Source organism: Callithrix jacchus, chromosome 1, assembly GCF_049354715.1.
Source record: "Callithrix jacchus isolate 240 chromosome 1, calJac240_pri, whole genome shotgun sequence".
Classification (NCBI taxonomy): domain Eukaryota; kingdom Metazoa; phylum Chordata; class Mammalia; order Primates; family Cebidae; genus Callithrix; species Callithrix jacchus.
In genome coordinates, this window is record NC_133502.1 from 218,270,487 (window position 1) to 218,280,496 (window position 10,010).

The 10,010-nt window shown below is 58.7% G+C and overlaps 1 long non-coding RNA gene across 1 annotated transcript; it reads right to left on the reverse strand.

The window, feature by feature from the left end:
• Positions 1-2,710: 2,710 nt before the first annotated feature.
• MIR3667HG (MIR3667 host gene) lies at positions 2,711-7,540 on the reverse strand. Its single transcript, XR_008474829.2, has one exon. It is a non-coding gene; the product is annotated as an MIR3667 host gene (long non-coding RNA).
• Positions 7,541-10,010: the final 2,470 nt, after the last annotated feature.

The window sequence follows — 10,010 nt, forward strand, 5'->3', positions numbered from 1 at the left end:
ACAGCCTGCACCAGTGCAGAGCAGGACGGGAAACAGTCCCGGGAGCAGAAGCTCCCAGCAGCGGAATTCTCGTCATCATGGACACAGTTAAGGTGGGGCCAGGCCTGCAGGAGATCCAGGTACTCACAGGTTGGGATATTTTAAAATTTTTTCAGGAAAAGATAAAGAAACAAGAGCAACAGGAGGCCAGAGTAAAGGGCTTCTCCTACAGACAGTGGTGTCGTGGGGCTGGGGCTGAAGCTACCCAGGAAGCCCCAGGGCTAGGGGGCCACCAGGCACAGGCAGCGTCAGGTGGCAGGGGGCCTCTCAGACCATCTCTGCCCTGGTGGTCTCCAGCAGCATCAGGTGGCAGAGGAAGCCCCTCAGACCAACCCTGTCCTAGTGGTCTCCAGCCCCTGACTGCCCCTCGCTCAGGGGTCCTGCTACCCGGCTCTGCAGCTCTCAACCCTCTGCCATCCGAGAGGAAGGGGCAACCCCATGACCTTCCAGCCACTACCTTGGCCTGGACCACTCAACTCCAGGGATCTCCACCACCCAGATGCCACCCTGAGCCCCACCCATAATGGACATCAGGGCACCTCCAGGCCCCAAAGCTGTCTCTGAGGCCCCAGTTCTAACACCTCGCTGGCTGGTGTGGGCTGTGGTCCACAGGGAGGAGGAGCAGACAGATGAGGAAGCACGGTGGAGGACATTGACCAGGCTGCCCCAGGCTGCTCCAGGCGCCAGCCAGGCCCATGCGTCCCCTTAGTGTCCTCCTGTTGAGTCTGAGAAGTCCAGTTGCACCCCAGGGGCATGTGTGCCCCCAAAAGAATGTTACAGTGGGGGGTATTGACCCTAGCCAGCCTCCTTTTCTCCTCCCCCACCCACGAGCCTCATGTCCCCTCAGTAATGGGTGAGCAGCTGCAGCTGGCTCTGAGCAAGGAGCTGGTACTCCCCATCCAGAGGCAGTGCCCCGGCGGCTCTGGGTCCTCCTGGGCCTCTGGGAACACCATGGTCCCCTCCAGGCCACAGCACACAGGGAAAACTCACCCTAGTTCTTCCTCCACCCTAAATTACATCCCTCGCTCTGCCCAGCGTGGCTTCATGCGGTTCTGCAATGAAACCGTCCCATGAAGATGCAGGAAGCCCTCCCGTGATGGGAAGACAAGAGACATCCCAGCGTGCATGCAGCGTTCTCTCCCCTTATAAAAATTTTAAGGGGAAATTAAGGTTTAAATACTGAGTTTCCTTGCAAGTTAAAGTTCAAAAACACTGAAGTCCAAAGGAATTAGAATCAAGCCTCTCGTCTTTGCACGCCCTTCCTTCCCAGTTTCTCATTCTGCTGGGCTTACACGGTGGGACCCTTGATGGCTGCTGTTGGGGGGGGGTCTTTCTTCCAGGCTTAGCTGAAGGTGGGGGGCTTCACTCCGAGCCACACCAGGCCTCATACCAGGGCCTACCGCACAGCCCAGGTGTCTGGGACACACAGGCCATCCCCACAGCAGCCCCCATTACTGCAGGAAGCCGAGAAGCCAGTTCCTGGATCAGCTCCCGGGAGGCTGCCTGTCCCCGAGTCTGCCATCTCCAGAGGCCACTGACTCAAACCCGCTTTCCCCCCACCCAGCTCTCCTCACCTGCATGAAGCTTTCCGGCAGGAGCACCTGGGCTCCGTGGCAAGAGCACTTGAGGCTGGGTCACAGCAAACCCATGTACCCAACACGCTCTCGTTCATCACAGCCGCCCTGCTGTCCAGAGCTGCCCACCTCCTAAGGGAGCCCTGGTGCCGTTCCACCGTCCTCTCTCCAGCTCCTCCGACCCAGCCCCTTCCCCACCCTCCGCCTCTATGAGCTTAACTATTTTAGCTCCCACGTACGAGTGGGAACACATGGTATTTGCTTTTCTGTGTCTGGCTCTTGTCACTGAGCATAATCCCCTCTAGGTTTGTTGCAAATCACAGGACGTCCCCCTCTTCCAAGCTGGACAGGATCTTGGGTCGTGTCCTCCTCTTCGGAGCTGGACATGTCCCCGATGTGTGTACGTTCCACATTTTCTCCGCCCATTCCTGTGTGGACATGCCTGCTGGCATCACAGAGATTTTCTGGGTGCCCAGAACACGATGGAGCTTCACTCAGTTTGAATGCACAGAAGTGTGGCTTCTCACTGCCTCCGGGCCGTGCCTGGGAGCTGAGAATGTCTCCAGGAAGCCCACGGGATTCTGAGTGGAGGAGGCAGGTCACAGACGTGTGGGGCCCTGAGACCCAAAGAGCTGGAAGAGAGAAGCTCGCGGTGGGCTGTCACTTACACGGGGAGCTGTCGCCAGAGGGGGCACAAAAGGGGTCCGCCTGGGACTTCTCCCAAACAAGGAGAGAAATACCCTTGAAAACAAGTCAGTTCAGGCCCCTGGGGCCGCAGAACAGAGCCCTGGCAGAGCTCACACCAAACACGGCCCAAACTCACACCCAGCACCTGCCCCCTACACCGCTGAAACTGCCTCCTTGGTGGATACCCTGTCAAGAACTTTCCACTGCTCCCATTCACCCAGAGGCAAGTCCCCGCTCCCTTCCAAGGCATGTTTTATGTAAACAGAGTGGTTAATTAGACAATTTGTTAAGCTATTTAAAATGCATTTTGCTTTAAAAGAACAAGTAATCACAATATAAAAATCACAGCATTTCTAATATGTCAACTAATTCCTCCATATTTTTAGAAAAAAACGGATTCACATAATTTATTAATATGCCTCTTCTAATTTCATTCATAAATAAATAATTGCATCTTAACTCCCATTTGGTAAATGGCGAGGGCTGCGGAACTGGGAACACAGGAATTGTGGCAGCCTTTCGGGGAGAATCAGGAAGCAAAGAGCCAGGTCGGGGCTCTGGGCCATTAGGGGGATTCAGGGGATTCTGGGGGAGCTGCCATCTGTGTGTATCCACTGCAGCCGGCCACAGAGGTCTCCTCACCGGCGTGTTCTTGTCTGTGAAAATGATCTGTATTTTTGATCCATGATTCAAATTATAAATATTAATCAAAAAGGAGAAGGAAGGTGAACTCCAGGCATTTCTCTGAGGCAATAAGCCTCTGGCTCACTGAGAGCCCCACCACGGCCAGCCGACCACACCGCTCAGCCACGGTGGACACCAGGTTCCTCAGACGCAGGGCTGCCAGGAGTGGTGGGGCTCATTGGCAGCCAGATCCTCAGGAAATGCCCTCAGCTGAAGACAGCCACCTCCACCAGGCTCAGGTCCACCCCGAGATGCTGGAAGAATGGGCACGCTCGCTGTGGCACACTACCCATCATCTCCTGCACAGACAGCAGTGCAGCTGAGCCCCAGCCTCAGGCCACGGCCGGCAAGGCAGAGCTACAGGGTGGAAACCACCAGGCACAACCAGGCCCAGGCAAGGAAGGATGGGGACCCAGGCCTCAGGGAATGGAAGGCGGTGGAGGCCCGGTTCGGCCTTCTTCAGGGAACAGAAGGCGATGGAGGCCCGGTTCGGCCTTCGTCAGGGTAGGGAAGGTGGTGGAGGCCCAGCTCAGCCTTCTTTAGGGAACAGAAGGTGGTGGAGGCCCAGCTCAGCCTCTTCAGGGAACAGAAGGTGATGGAGGCCTGGCTCTGAGCCTTCTTCAGGGTAGGGAAGGCGGTGGAGGCCCAGCTCAGCCTTCTGGGCTGATGCACCTACTTAGAACCCACACACGGCCCCACCTTTCAGTAATGCCTCCCTGCCCTGGAGCCTGCCCCCACCTGCCTCCTGAATATGCCTGTCTCTGGAAGTGTGCCACATGGAATCTTCCAGAAGGCACCTGCCGAGAAAGGGAAGAGACATCCATGGGTACCGCAGGACTGAGAGCCGTCAGGGGAGCAGGTGCAGTGCAGAAGCCGTGCCGACGACACAGGAGCTGCTGAGGAGGCTACCCAGAGAGCCAGAGCCCAGCTCAGCCCACACCGGGACCAAAGGCCCTAGGAAGTGGCCGTGCTGGGGGTGTGGTGTAAGCCTGGTCACTGCTGGCTGACCCTGCTCCCAGGGCCCAGGAGACCCTGCACTAGCCCCGTGAAGGTCGGGCAGCAGCCTCCCTGGAAGCTGCAGTGGCCGGGCGGTGTGGGCAGGGCTGGCGGCCAGGCGCCATCACAGAGCCGGGCCTCCGATGGCAGAAGGGGGCCCTGACTCTCAGAAGGAAAGCAGGGCCCTTGTGGGGCTGAACTGCAGGGGTCTGCCCCACAGAGGCGGGAGTGAAGGCCGGTAGTGCCCAAGCCTTGGGGGCAGGAGAGGGCAGCAGCTCCATCCACACCACTAAGGCGGTCAAGATGAAGGCCAGGCCCACAGGCAGCCGCCACCCAGCGCCACCAGCAACACCAGCTTCCAGTGCCCGCCTCCTCACGGGGCCAGGTTCCAGACACAGAACCCAGACAGGAGAGGGGAAGAAAGAACCCGAAAAACACAGAGGGTCCCCCAGCCCTCCCGAGGGGTGCTGGGGAGGGAGGGTCTGTCCAAACGGTCAGGGCTGTGGGCCGGGGACAGAGCAGACACCGCCCCCTCCCCACATCCCCATAGAGCAGAGCAGGGACTGGAAATGAATGGGGACCCTCCAGACAGAGCTCACGGGACTCGCAGGGGCCTATTCCCAGCTCCCCATATGTCACTGGAATAGCCCACTCATCCTGACCTGTAGGGAAGATCACATGGAAGCTTCCAGAATGCCCCTTTCCCACCCAGCTGAGTGAGGGAGACAGTGGGAGACACAGAAACCTAAAGAGACAGTGAGATAAAGACAGAGACAGTGACACAGAGAGACAGAATCAAAAGCGCATCCAGCCCTGGGTAGAGAGCAGGGGCCGGCCACCACTTCAAGTCCGAGGGTGCAGAGGGGCCTGGTCTTCCCCCAGTCAGTTCCCAAGTCTGGCCTCTGCAAATCCTACAGGCCCTGGATGGGACCTCGGCTGGAGGACCTGCCCGTAACCCAGGTGCCCTGCACCCAGTCACAGCTATTTAGGGCGCGAGCTCTGGCCTTGGACGATCTCTGAGGAGCTGCCCCAGCTCCGGATCCCCCACTGGGCAGGTGCGGCCTCTACTGTGCCCAGTCCTGGCCTTCTCCCCACAGCTGCCCCCCAGGCCACTCCTGACAGACAAAGCTCTTGGAGCCCCTGCCACGTCTGTATTGGACCCACGTGCTGTGGAGCTCAGGACACCTGTGGGGACCCAGTCAAGTGTCTCAAACCAGATGGCAGAAGGCAAACAACTGACATTGCTCCAAACCACCCCCAGCCACATCAAAGCTGCCCCAGTCACCGGTGCCACTGGAGGAAGGTTCTGGTGGGAGGTCCATTGGGTGAGGGACACAGGGTCACAGACACTGGCCTTGTGGGCACTTTGCCCCCTCTCGCCTCAGCCTGACAGGAAGCTGATCCCATGCCCAGGGGCCGTAACCAAGAGCCAGGCCCCTGCAGACACAGCGCACCTTCTGGGCAGTCAGGGCACCTCCAGCTTCCCAGGGCCTGGGGGTGCCGCTCTCCCGCCCAGCGAGTGCACCTCACAGAAACCCTCAGGTGCTGCCCAGACCCTACTCAAGTTGGGGCCCCTCGCTTCCAGCTTTCCTTCCCATCTTCGGCTCCCCTGCTCGGGGCCACTGGCCTTTGGGAGGGGGCACAATGCCTGGAGGATGGACGTCTCCTCACTGGCCCCTTCCACCCAGGCCCCCCTGCCACACATAGCGACGTAGACTGCGTGCGTTTGTGAACTGAGAGCCGAAGCCCCAGCAGCCACCACAGCTCCTGAGTCTCCCTGTGCCCTGAGAGCACCTCGGTCAAGAGGTTGGGCTGGGTCCGCAGCTGTGGTTGGTGGCCTGGACTCAGTGGCCCTGGCTTTTTTTGGAAGACGCAGCACAGAAAGCTGATGAATCTGGCCAGGCTCCCCCCAGAGCCCTCAGGGACGTGGGAGGCCACCAAGACCACAGGAACATAAATCTCATGGTCTCAGCCACTGCCCGGTTCTCAGAACACTTTACCTCCCCATTTATCACAGCAGCTTCTGATGACACCCACCGGGTGTGGGGCCAGCTGTCACAGCTCCACCTCAGCACCTCCCTGCAGGATTGTCCCCATCCATCTCTGACAGTGTCTGCAGACAGGAACACAAAGCTGCCACCAACCCCCAAATGGCCACCCTGACCCTGGGCTGACGGCACCATCCTGGGACAGTCTCTGCCCGGGCACCAGGTCTCACACTCCAGGAACCTTCTGCTGTGGGGTCTTTGGACCCCCCTCCCTGTCACCCCACTTCCCATCCTGCTCCCACCAGGGGAAGCACTTTCTGGGGTGACATTTCTGAGCCACCGATGCTACACATTCACAACTAACCCAAGCCGTAAACCGTCTGTATCCATTTAAAGTGTTGAAAGGATAAAACCAACAACCTATAATTCTGTACCCAATTAAATTATCTTCCTACAGTGGAGGAGAAATAGTGGATACATGGAGAAGTGGATAATAGCAGCCATGTATTTGGCGATTATCGCTTATGGATAAGCAAAACGAACGACAGCAAAGTTGTAAGGACAGGAACGCTGTGCCGGGAGGAAGCGCACTGCCTGTGACGTGACACCACGCGACGGAACGCGAGCCTGTGTTCACTGCAAATGCATATTGCAAAGTCGACGACAACCAATAAGAAAAGCAGAAAGAAACAAGAAGCGTAACTGATCTGCTGAGGGGAGAGAAAATGAAATCATACAAAATGCACAATCGAAAGCAGAGGAGGCAGAAAAGAGGGGAAGACAAAAATCAGCAGAGACAGAGACGGAGCAGCAACACCAGGAACACTGCGGCCGACCGGAATCCAGCTGCATCGACGCTCGCTGGAAGGCAGGGGCTGTCAGGCACCCATTCCAAGAGAGACCGGGTAAGGTGCGGGGGCTCACGCCTGGAATCCAGGGCTTTGGGAGGCTGAGGTGGGCGGATCATGAGGTCAGGAGTTGGAGACCTTCCTGGCCAACACGGTGAAACCCCGTCTCTACTAAAAATACAACAATTAGCCAGGTGTGGTGGTGTGCGCCTGTAGCCCCAGCTACTCAGGAGGCTGAGGCAGGAGAATCGCTGAAGCCTGGGAGGTGGAGGTTGCAGAGAGCCGAGATTGCGCCATTGCACTTCAGCCTGTGCAACGAGAGCAAGACTCTATCTCAAAAAAAAAAAAGCAAAAAAGAGATTGTCAGAGTGGATGAAACTGCAAGATCCAACTCTATGCCATCCACAAGAAACTCCCTCTAAATGTAAACACACACATAGATTTTTGAAAAGGGTTGGAGAATGATATACCACACCAACACCAATGGAGAACGCCGGAGTCATGACTGATCTCAGAACAGCGTCCCGGCGAGGACCCCTGTCAGGAATAAGAGGGCACCACGTGGTGATCAGGGGTCAGTCCCCGAGAGGGAGTGCTAATGGTCCCGAGGGTGTGTGCCTGACAGCAGGGCCCCCAACCCCCACCCCCAGCCCTGGGAGTTCTCTCCAACCCCTGCTGTCTCCTGCCCCCGTCCTGAGACGTCTGGGCCCACCCCCGGCGCCCCCCTTGCTGCCCAGGAGACATTTTGTTAAACAGGTCACAGTGGTGGCCCAGGCCTATCCCAGGGAGCAGCGGGCCATCCATGAGCCCCAGCACACTGGGCTTCCTGCTGCTGAGGCATGGGCCTGAGAGGACTGTCTGGAGTGGTCTGCTCCTGCCTTTGCAGCCTGGTGGGAGCCGACCCCACAGTGCAGTGCAGCTCCAGATCCAGCCTCTAAGGAGAAGGGGGCTGGGTGTGCTTCACCCAAGTACTGGAGCCAGGCCCCACCAAGGCACAAGGTGCGGAGGCCAGGGTGTGGTCATGTCAGGACCCACTGGGGCCGGCTCCTCCCGAGAGGAACAGAGTCACCTGTGACCCGTCCACAGCAAGGTGGGAGAGGTGGGCATGGTGAGGCTGCCTCCCAGCTCACTGGAGCTTCACCAACTTAATCAAATCCTTCCAGGTCCACCGAGCCCGTGAGCCTCTGAGAGTGACCAGGAAGTCAGTGGGTCAGTGGCACTGTTCTCAGCCAAGGAGTTTGCGAGCCTGGTGTCTTTGCATAGGCAGCCAGAAGGTAAATTTTCATCTGATGCCTGGGCTTTGACACGGGTACTTCTCAAACGTCTCCTGTGGACGGAAGGCAAATGACAAGCCACACCTCAGCACCTGGCCGCACCAAGGATACCAGAGGGAGTTCCTCCCACCAGGAAGGTGTGGTGCTGGGAGGCCCAAGGACCCCAGCTAGGCCATCCACAGCGAGGACGAGGCGCGGAGGGGAGGGCCCAAGGACCCCAGCTAGGCCATCCACAGCGAGGACGAGGCGCGGAGGGGAGGGCCCAAGGACCCCAGCCAGGCCATCCACAGCGAGGACGAGGCACGGAGGGGAGGGCCCAAGGACCCCAGCCAGGCCATCCACAGTGAGGATGAGGCGTGGCGGAGGGGAGGGCCCAAGGACCCCAGCTAGGCCATCCGCGGAGGGGAGGGCCCAAGGACCCCAGCCAGGCCATCCACAGTGAGGATGAGGCAGGACCCACCTGTGGCCCATGCTCCATGCACCCACGGGCCCACGCCTGCCACCCACAAAGAATCTGCCCATTTAAGGCTCTAGGATGGGAGGCAGCTGGGTGGTAAATCGGCTTCTCAGTTTGAGGACCCTAAGTGGGGCACTTCCTTTGCGGACCCTAAGTGGGGCACTTCCCTTGAGGACCCTAAGTGGGGCACTTCCTTTGAGGACCCTAAGTGGGGCACTTCCCTTGAGGACCCTAAGTGGGGCACTTCCCTTGAGGACCCTAAGTGGGGCATTTCCCTTGAGGACCCTAAGTGGGGCACTTCCCTTGAGGACCCTAAGTGGGGCACTTCCTTTGAGGACCCTAAGTGGGGCACTTCCCTTGAGGACCCTAAGTGGGGCATTTCCCTTGAGGACCCTAAGTGGGGCACTTCCCTTGAGGACCCTAAGTGGGGCACTTCCCTTGAGGACCCTAAGTGGGGCACTGCCCTTGAGGACCCTAAGTGGGGCACTGCCCTTGAGGACCCTAAGTGGGGCACTGCCCTTGAGGACCCTAAGTGGGGCACTTCCCTTGAGGACCCTAAGTGGGGCACTTCCCTTGAGGACCCTAAGTGGGGCACTTCCCTTGAGGACCCTAAGTGGGGCATTTCCCTTGAGGACCCTAAGTGGGGCACTGCCCTTGAGGACCCTAAGTGGGGCACTGCCCTTGAGGACCCTAAGTGGAGCACTTCCTTTAACTTGAGCCCAGCCCTTTGCCCCTGAATATCTTTGTTCCTATTTCCCTGCCCCTTGACTGCACCAGACACCCCCTGAAACCAGAGCATCCCCTCGAGCACTGCCGGGTAGCGCTGGATCCTCCGCCCTCTGTGGGAACATCACACCCATCACCTGCCAGGGCGGCCGCTGTGGTCTGTGCTCAAGGCTCCCGCACTCATCCTCACTCAGTAAGTGGCAATCAGCTCAGACAATGCCTAGTTTAGGGCATCCACCCGGCGACGCCCCTACCGTGTACACAGGATGCGTCGTTGCCAGCAAGACAGATCGCTGCCAGAAACAACTGGGTGTTTGGGGGACGCCTCCTAATTGAACTGACATACTCAGGAGTCTGGGTGGTGGAGGCCAGCTTGCCCTCCCTCCCGGCCTCCTAATTAGGATGGAAGGCTCCGTGCTCTCTGCACACGGGCGGGGGTCAGGGGTCAGGCGCTGAGACTTACTCGGTAATTGGAATTAATGAAGGATTCCCAGGGGCAGCTCTGTGGACACATCCAGGAGGCGCTCAGCCTCTGGCAGACCTGACAGCTGTGGGTGGACAGCGGAGAGTGCGGCTCTAATTGCTGCCAAGTTTTAATCCTAGGACTTAATGACAGCAGCCCTGGCTCTAGCGTGCGACGCTCTCTGGGAGAGTCAGGGGCTCCATGTGGGGGGCTCCACCGTGTGAGTGAGACGGAAGAGCGAAGAGCGAAATGGTGGGCAGTGGCTGGAGGTGCC